Source organism: Drosophila mauritiana, chromosome 3R (assembly GCF_004382145.1).
Source record: "Drosophila mauritiana strain mau12 chromosome 3R, ASM438214v1, whole genome shotgun sequence".
NCBI classification, from domain to species: Eukaryota; Metazoa; Arthropoda; class Insecta; order Diptera; family Drosophilidae; genus Drosophila; species Drosophila mauritiana.
The window spans coordinates 6,043,542-6,052,045 of record NC_046670.1 but is presented as its reverse complement, the minus strand read 5'-3'; the positions used below and the strand labels follow the sequence as shown (position 1 = coordinate 6,052,045).

The window sequence follows — 8,504 nt, the reverse complement described above, 5'->3', positions numbered from 1 at the left end:
ATTAGTTGTTAACAAATTATATTGAGTAATTAATAATATTGATCGATGGATGCTGATGTGAAAGAGATATGATACTAAACTAAAACGAAGCAAAGCAAAAACCAAACGAGGACAAAAACAAAATATAAATAACTCATAATATGGACTACAAATATTTATAAACAAATGCAGAATTATATAAACGTTCGATGGTCAAAGCAAGAACTTGAAACAAAACAAAAACCACAACAAATTTGTCAACAACACGCAGAAGTAAAAACTTGCATGTAACAACAAAACAATGAGTAAACATTTTTAATTTTTTGTTCTTTCGCCCTCCGCTGTAAATGTATTTGTAGATTTAAACAATGATTAAAATAAAAAACTACATAAATAAAACTTAAAAAACAAATCAAAATCTTTTATTGGCAAAAACATGTGGAAGTGGGGCTTCAAAAAAAGCGTAAATTAAGATTTAAGTTAATTGCAAATGCACAGAAAAGTAATTTGCAAAAGGTGCTTAAATTTGTAATCTGTCATTTTATTTCGTAAATGACCTATGATTTTATGATTGCTATTATTCATTCATTGAATTGAGTTGTCGTGCCAAATAATCATACACATCCGAAAGAAAAATCGCGACAGTTTTATGCCTACACACCAGCTGGAAACGAGGCTATAAACATAAATATATTGCTCATACGCCCCGTGTTCACTCCTGCCGAATGAGTTGGGATCCGTAACGAAAACAAACAGAAAAGCGGACGAAAAAAATGGACGCCAAAGACAAAGGCAGCAAAAGGTTGTGAGCACACACAACGACACACATGTGCTCCTTTACTGTACTGTACTTACAGCAATGGCGTGCAGCGTGTGCTTCTCTTTCGCTACTTCTGCTGCTTTCGCTGCTTCTGTTTCCATTGCTGCGTCTATATGGCCATAAGGCTATTGTCGCGGCAGGTCTCTCAGGGGCAACATGGGGAGGTCGTTGCGACAGCGGCAACATTTGGGTCTTATTAATTTCCGTTTTGCTTATTTATTTTTACGACGCCTCGCACAGCTCGCCATTCGGTTCGCAGTTCTGGGCCCGTCAGCCGCCGAACCGCCGAGCCATCCAGGTCCACAAATTCTAACGCAGTCGCCATAGCCGAATGAACATTCGTAAGGAATTCCACCTTTAAAGCCCCGGTGATGCGCTACGATTGTTTAGAGAGGCATATTACACAACCGTACATGCGGAGGACTGGAATATATTATTTATTTCTTAATTTTTAATTCATTTTTAAAACATTAAATATAATAATAACAACAAGATTACTTTAATTTGGAAAATTTAATTATAATTAGAAAAAAATAACTACACAACTTTTTGTTTGCTAAACTTTTTAAGTTAAGACTATTAAGTTTTTTTTAGCACGGTATTAAAATATGTATAATGCATAACTACAGTTTGTAGGCGTGATGCTGCATAGAGAGCCAAGTAAAAAGGCGCAATCAACTAAATCAAAATTATACAGGGGAAAGCCATTTATCCGGTAAAACACATACCAATTAAGTTATTTTTAAAAGCTGACTTCAATGCGGTCAAAACCTTTTTAGCCAATTTTAGTTGGAATTGGAGATGTACTTCTCAAATTTGGATTTGAATATAATAAATAAATATATTTAAATATAATGTAAATGTTGAGATCAATACTGTACCCGTGAATTTTATAATTTGTTAAGCTTAAGAAAATATAAGACGATACAATATCCAGAAATAAAAGTTTTCGCCACGTGAACCTGGTGAATTGGTTGTTGCAAATTTATATAAAGATAACCTCTTTGCATTGCAGCCCAATTTCTATCTACTAGTAATCACTTTCCCTAACGGTGCTTGTTGTTAATAGACTATTTTCCAAGCATAGAGTACATGGAACTCGGCAGCAACTTTTTTCCAACCGACTTAACAGGGGCGTCAAAAACTTACGCGCTTGCTTGTCTAAGACAGCGGGTGCTGGAGGAGGGGGTGTGGGTGTGGGGTATACTAACCCGCAATACCTCCATACCAACCTCCCCACCACCCTCCCCTCCGAACCTTCACCCTCCCCTTCCACCCAGCGAAATGCGCCATTGCAACGAGAGGAAGATGGGGAACATCGGAGAGCGACAGCGAGAGAGAGCGGCGCAGTTGTTATCGCCTGGCCAGTGTTCCACTGCCACTCTGTTCCTTATCCTGTGCACTTTCTTCCTTATCTCTCCCGCTTTCACCGCCCTCGCCCACGCCACTCTCACTCTTCGTGTGCATTTCGGCTGCCCTTCGTGTCGCGACAATCGGCACTTTTAAAGAGGTAGTCGGCCAATGTGGCAGTCGGTTACTGGCTCGCAGGTTAGTCTTTCATTATCCGGCGTATGAGCGTGTAACGTTTTCTCCGTGATTTCCACACGCAGCAGCGATAAATACAACAACAACAACAACAACGAAAGAAGCAACCAAAACAATAACAACAACAATAGAAGAGAACAGCGGCAAACGGTTTTTCGCTGCGCTTCTCCTATTTTAAGTGCCGAGCGTTTTACTATTTTTACTACACAGCGAAACATGCACAGATACACATATATACACAAATATATGTATGTATTTGTTGATGTGTGAGTTGTGCTTCAGTCAACAATAAAAACAAAAACAGTGTTTAAAGCTAGTGAAATGATCTTCCATAAATAAATTTTCAAAATTTATTTGAGAGCAAAAATGAATTGAAAGAAAATGCCAAGAAAGTGCAGCAAAAAATCAACAACGATGCTGTTTGAGAGTCGAAACTAGGCTAAATATCTTTGCATACTTTTGGGAAAGTTGTGCGGTACACACACACACACACCCGTTCGTACACACACACACAGGACCTGCGCCTGCGGTCGCCGACTTTTGAACCTGTTTTCTGACCATTGACCATTGACCACCGACCGCCGTGCCGGCCGCCTCTTTTCACTTTTGGCAACGCGGACTGCAGCAGCCGCTGCAAAAAATGCAACTGTAAAGGGAGCTGTAAGAAAAGGAAAGGATGTGCACGAAAACGGCATAAACCTACAAAACTAGCCAAAAGAGTTCAGAGCGGTGCGGTTCAACAGCCTCCGGGTGTTCGTGTCAAGCTCGAAATTCGCAAATTCGGCGTCAGCTTCGTGCATCTGTATCTGTGTATCTGTATCTATATCTGGTGCATCTGTGTGCGGCCATTCTGCAGCTGCAGCTCTGCAGCGGCGAAAATTGTGTCAGCAGCATCGGCAGCGGATCCTGCAGCTCGCCACACTGGCGCCTCCATCTCCGATTGCCGGTAATGTATTCGTTTTAGCCGCTTTTTACCCAAGCACGACTTAATCACTCATACGCCCCATGTGAAGTGCCGTGCGGTATGGCTTAGACATTACGCATACGCCCCGTGTGTGTGAGTATGAGCAGTGCGGGCGGTCTTACCTTGACAACGGACGGGGGCAGTCCGTGACAATTGTCAGTTTGTTTTCCCATTTTCGTTTCGCTATCGATTAAGCCCACTGGCCCCCTCGTTCGCCCTTTGGCTGCGAATTAGCGACAACTTCTGGGCCAAGCAGCATATGGCTTTGTCCACCGTCTTTGTCTAACGCCTAATTGAGTCTTTTGTGAGACTCAAGAGACGAGCAGCACCGCAGAAGAAAAGAAAAGCAAATGGGGAGTCCTGTTGACATCGGCATAAGTTCGAGTTTTAAGTTCCCTTGTGCCCAGCTGGACATTGAGCTTTCCCAGGTTAAACGGTTTCAGCTTAACCAAAAATTGACACTATAGTCGATTTTCTCGACTATCACATACCTATCACCGCGATGTACTTTGTTTGGACCATTTTTTTTTTAACTTTTTAGCTTTTATAGTTTCCGAAATACATTACAGACAGACAAACGAACGGACAGACGGTCATGACCAGATCGACTCGGCTTGTGATCCGGAAATGTATTTACTGAACGGGGTATAACTAACTATAAATAAAGCTAATCGCATCCCAACTGTACTTTTTATAAGCTGTACGAAACAAATATCAGTAAAGGATATAAAGTAAACATTCCAAAAGGCGCCTTCCTTATGAAAATAAGTAGTATGTTAAGACCCCCAAGGGAAAGTTAAGAACTTCGCCAGAAAAAGTTAGGCTTATGAATTCAGACCAAGCATTCGTGGGTTAGAGTTATATGAAGTATATTTTACTGTCTCGCATAGATGAAATTTTGGCATTTTAAGCAATTTATTTTGCTTAGTCTGTAGGCAGTGCTTAAAGTATCATGCCATCTTATAGGGTATCCATAGAAAAGAGGCAAAGAAAACAATCAACACGGAGACTAGTAAACAATTGGAAAGCGGAGAACTCGCGACTCCTGCCCAAGTCGGCCAGCCCCTTGAGTTCTTTTTCCATTCATAGGACGATGGGTGGTAGCATTTGCCTTTGTCAATATCATTCAAGCTTTCATTCGCTTCACTTGCCTGGCATTTGCTTACCATTTCAGTTTAGAGTTCACTTTGTGTCCCTTTGTACAAATAAATAGCCATTTATTCATTCACTCGGTTATTGGGGCTCCTTTTCACTGACCAGTGAATAGAGGAAGGTCGTCCCATAAGTATTTGTCAATTGGACACAAGTGTTGGATGGCCAGAAGTTTCAATGGAACTCAGTTTGGGACTTTATATCTAATCAAACTAAATGGCAGCAATTAACTAGCTAATCAATCAAGTACCCAAGCATCAGCATGACTCGAAACACTCAAAATGCTAGATTTTCTGACTTTGATAAGAGGAATACCTCGGTCAATTTAAACTTGAGTATGCAGCATATTCAGCGAAATGCAGAAAATCCAGATGAAACAAGCTTTTGGAAAATTCATTTAATTTATGGCTCCGTCAATTAAAAGCAACAGACCACACAGCCAAACCGCAGCTCAGCTCTCAGATGAAAATTCAGCGCTTTAAAGGCTTAGAGGAAAGTGGCAGGCACTCAAAGGCTTAGGCCATGCATACGTAGCAGCCGCAAACAGTGGCGAAAAATCCTACTTTTTTCCATTTTCGGTGTGTGCGGCGACCAACTTTTCTAACTAACAAAAAAATAAACCGCGCACATGTGTACACAAAGAAACTCGAGGAAGAAAACTGCAAATAACAAGATTCGGTCATGTTTGATTCATGAAACCAGCAGAAAGTTCCAGCCCCTCACCCAATTGAACAACAATGGTGAAATAAAGTTACAGTTGCAGTGGCCACGGCAACTGGAAGCCAACGTTTCGCACAATGGCGCAGAATCAGCAGCTTTAGCAGCTGCCGTGCTTCCGGAAAAAATAGAGCCCCAAAAAGCATACTTTCGAGTGTGGAGTTTATGCAGGATTCCGCTGCAGCAGAGTTAATCATACATACGTCCTGACAGTAACAAATCTCCAGCTACGGGGCATAAATAAAAAAATTTAGCCAGCTTCGCTTTACACATTTTCCTGCTAGATTTACCGTGTATGTGGGCATCAAATTGCGCATACGCCCAGTAAGCCGTCCAGATGGGCAGATCTGCAGGCAATTTGATTAAGGCCAGCGAGCCATAAAGAACGTAGAGAAATGCTGAATTAGGGCTTACTTCTAAGCCAGCCAAGTCGAGCATAAAATGCAAGCAGAGTCCTGTGGAGAAAAGGAAACGCAAAGGACTCGATTGCTCAGTTTCTCGGGAACGGCAATTAAATTGCGATGGGGCTGATGGCGGAGCCGGAGAATATGTATAAATTAAAAGAGATAAAAATTCCATAAAGATGACAAAAATCAAAAGGAAAGAGGGAAAGGCGAGGGCCATAAATAACGGAAAAACATCTGAAAAAGGGACGCGAAAATGGAGACAGAATCACAAAATGGCGGACAAGGCGCCGACAGGCGAGCCTTAAGTCAGCTTTTGTGGCGAAACAAAAGACGCGCGAAAAGAACAGGATATTGGGATATCTAAATTACCGTTGTCACGCACCTAAGTTCACACACACTGAGTCAGACACACACACATACTGTCATACAGCAAGCTAACACACACACTCACAGCACGTACACATCGAAATGTCGGCATTGTGTCAGCACGGAAACCAAAGTGAAAACCTTTCATTTCGCTGCTCCCCGCCCATTCAAATGGTCGAGTTCCATTGACTGAGCGAACAAAGGCCAAGGAAATGATAATTTTCCGCTCAACAGACACAGAAATATCTACATGTGTGTGTGAGTGAGGATTCGGTTGTCGAAATAAATTGCGAAGAAATGAAATTGAAACGCTTTCAATTAACTCTTCGCATTACGTAGCACTTAATCCTTGTCACATTAACTGGAGCTCGCACTCTGGTTTCAATTAGGTCGATGTGACGCGTGTTTGAAATATTCATCGAGGGCCCAGCCAGCAAAGGGCATAATCAGGTGCGTTAAGGTAAATAATTTAAAAGTGATGGGGGCTTCTCTCCACACCGATACATGTCGGATAACACACACGCCAGAGGAATCTTCATCTGCCCTCGTTCGAACTTAATTTCCATTTCAATTTTCTCCATTCACTGAGGTCCTTATCTTGCCGTCTGACCCACTCCATCGTAGTGCCGTCTCCCTTTACTAGAATTGGGCCAAAACTACACAGACACACTAGAAAAATTTATTTTCTGAATTTTTGTTTAAGGAACATTATTTCAAATTTAATATTTGCTTATAGATCATAAGACCTCCAGCCAAAAGCCAAGGCATTAAATATTTTAAACCCATTTTAAAATGAGGTTTAAACCAGGTGTTCTTAACTATCCCGGCATTTCTAGAAGTATAAGCTATTTAAGTTGTATTTACGAAGAAGTGTAGAGCTTGTTTACCAAATTGATTTTGCCCAGTATGGCATATACGTAGTTGGCTAGGGGGCGCCATTTTGGCTCTGTTTGTCGGCTCCCTAATGGATTTCCAAGGCGGAGCATAACAATTTGTTTGTGGGCCGAAACTGTTGCTCCGGCCGGGAAGCTTGCCACATGATTACTACGATGATAACGGCGTCGATGATGATGATGATTATGGCAATGGGATAATGTGACTTTTCCCGGCGATTTGGAGGCAGCCTGCACTATCGTTGCCTTTTCCATGCCCAAGCAAGCACACAAATTAAATGACAATGGCAAGGCTGTACAGTGCTTATCGGCTATGAGGATCAACGGTCCGTCCCGCAAAACCGGCATTGAATCATTGGGGTAAACAAAATAAACGAAGAACTAAAATCACTTGGCAAAATGTTTGCTTTGCTGATTGCCACGACTTAATCAAGTTATCTGCGTCAGCATTTTCTAGCATTGGAAGCTTGATTGATGCACCGACTGGTTGCTACTTTTTTCCCGCCCGAGGAAACATCTGGTCACCTGGTCAACTGGTAAACCATCCATCAGGTATCATCATCATCGCGGACCTGACGAACCTGCTGCTGACACACGGCAAATTGCCGAGTCCAGTCGCAACTCTTTGGCAAACACAACTGGCATTCTTGTTTCAGTTAAAGTTTTTTCGAAAAGAGGGGGGACCCCTGCGGAAGCCAAAGTTGGGTAGCAAATAGTTTGGGCTAACCACCCACCCACTTGATATGGCAATGGCGAACAACTTTAACAACGCTATCTAAACCAACTTTGGCATGTCAGGGCCTCGATTCCTCCGCGTTCGAGTGAAAACTGGTTTGGGGTGGAGCTAAAAAATCAATAGGAGCGCTGCGACATACACACGCATATATTTATACAGCACGCAGCTGCTTTCCCCATTTTCCACTTCCCAACTCCATCTGCTTTCGCTTCAGTCTGTAAATCATGGCCAGCCAGCAAGTGATAATATCCTGCCCGAAAACTCGACTATTTGAGACTGCCACCGAACACCGCGGTGATTCATTTAAAGCGAACTTATCGCAAGGAGTATTATTCTAATTTTGAGAAGCAGTAAAAAAAACTATGAAAGCTATGGAAAGTAGTGCAAGCAGTTTACTTGTGCATCTCATATATCTTCCAACTTAATGGGGCTTGTTTTTAGAGCATTGTTAATTATAATTTATGATCGAGTTTTTGTCTGAGACTCGCTATTGTAAAAGAGAACTGGCATTTACTTTCAGCCAGATGACTTCATGGTTGTTCCGGACGCATAGAAGCCCTATAAGAAAATACTATTACTCAGAGCAAGACGTGACTAATGTGTGTACCAACGTCCTCGGGTTGTTTTCTCTCTAGTTGTAGAGAGGAGGAAATCCTCTAATGACCTTTTCTGCGTGTATTTCTAATGCACATAAACGTTGGTGCCAGTACATGGTGCAATATGAATGGCAAATGGCATCCCCATCCTCTGTGGCACGCTGACATTTAAGGTTGATGTGATTTGAAATGAAATCAATGTCAATGCCAGCCCGCGATGCTGATGCTTTGATATGCGATGCCGGCCTTGATTGCGCTGCCTGATTGCCATTGACCAGTGATGCGAGTCCTTCAAGGCAGATATGGAAGTGCATAATTGACAGACCAGC

The 8,504-nt window shown here is 42.1% G+C and overlaps 1 protein-coding gene across 1 annotated transcript in view; it reads left to right on the top strand.

Annotated features, from left to right (window-relative positions):
• Positions 1-2,392: 2,392 nt before the first annotated feature.
• The window catches only part of LOC117143289 (sodium/calcium exchanger 3), a 36,960-nt gene continuing 30,848 nt past the window's right edge, over positions 2,393-8,504 (top strand). Inside the window, exon 1 of the mRNA XM_033307879.1 lies at positions 2,393-3,290. The gene's annotated coding sequence lies outside the window, so the exon portion shown is untranslated. The remainder of the gene's footprint in view (positions 3,291-8,504) is intronic.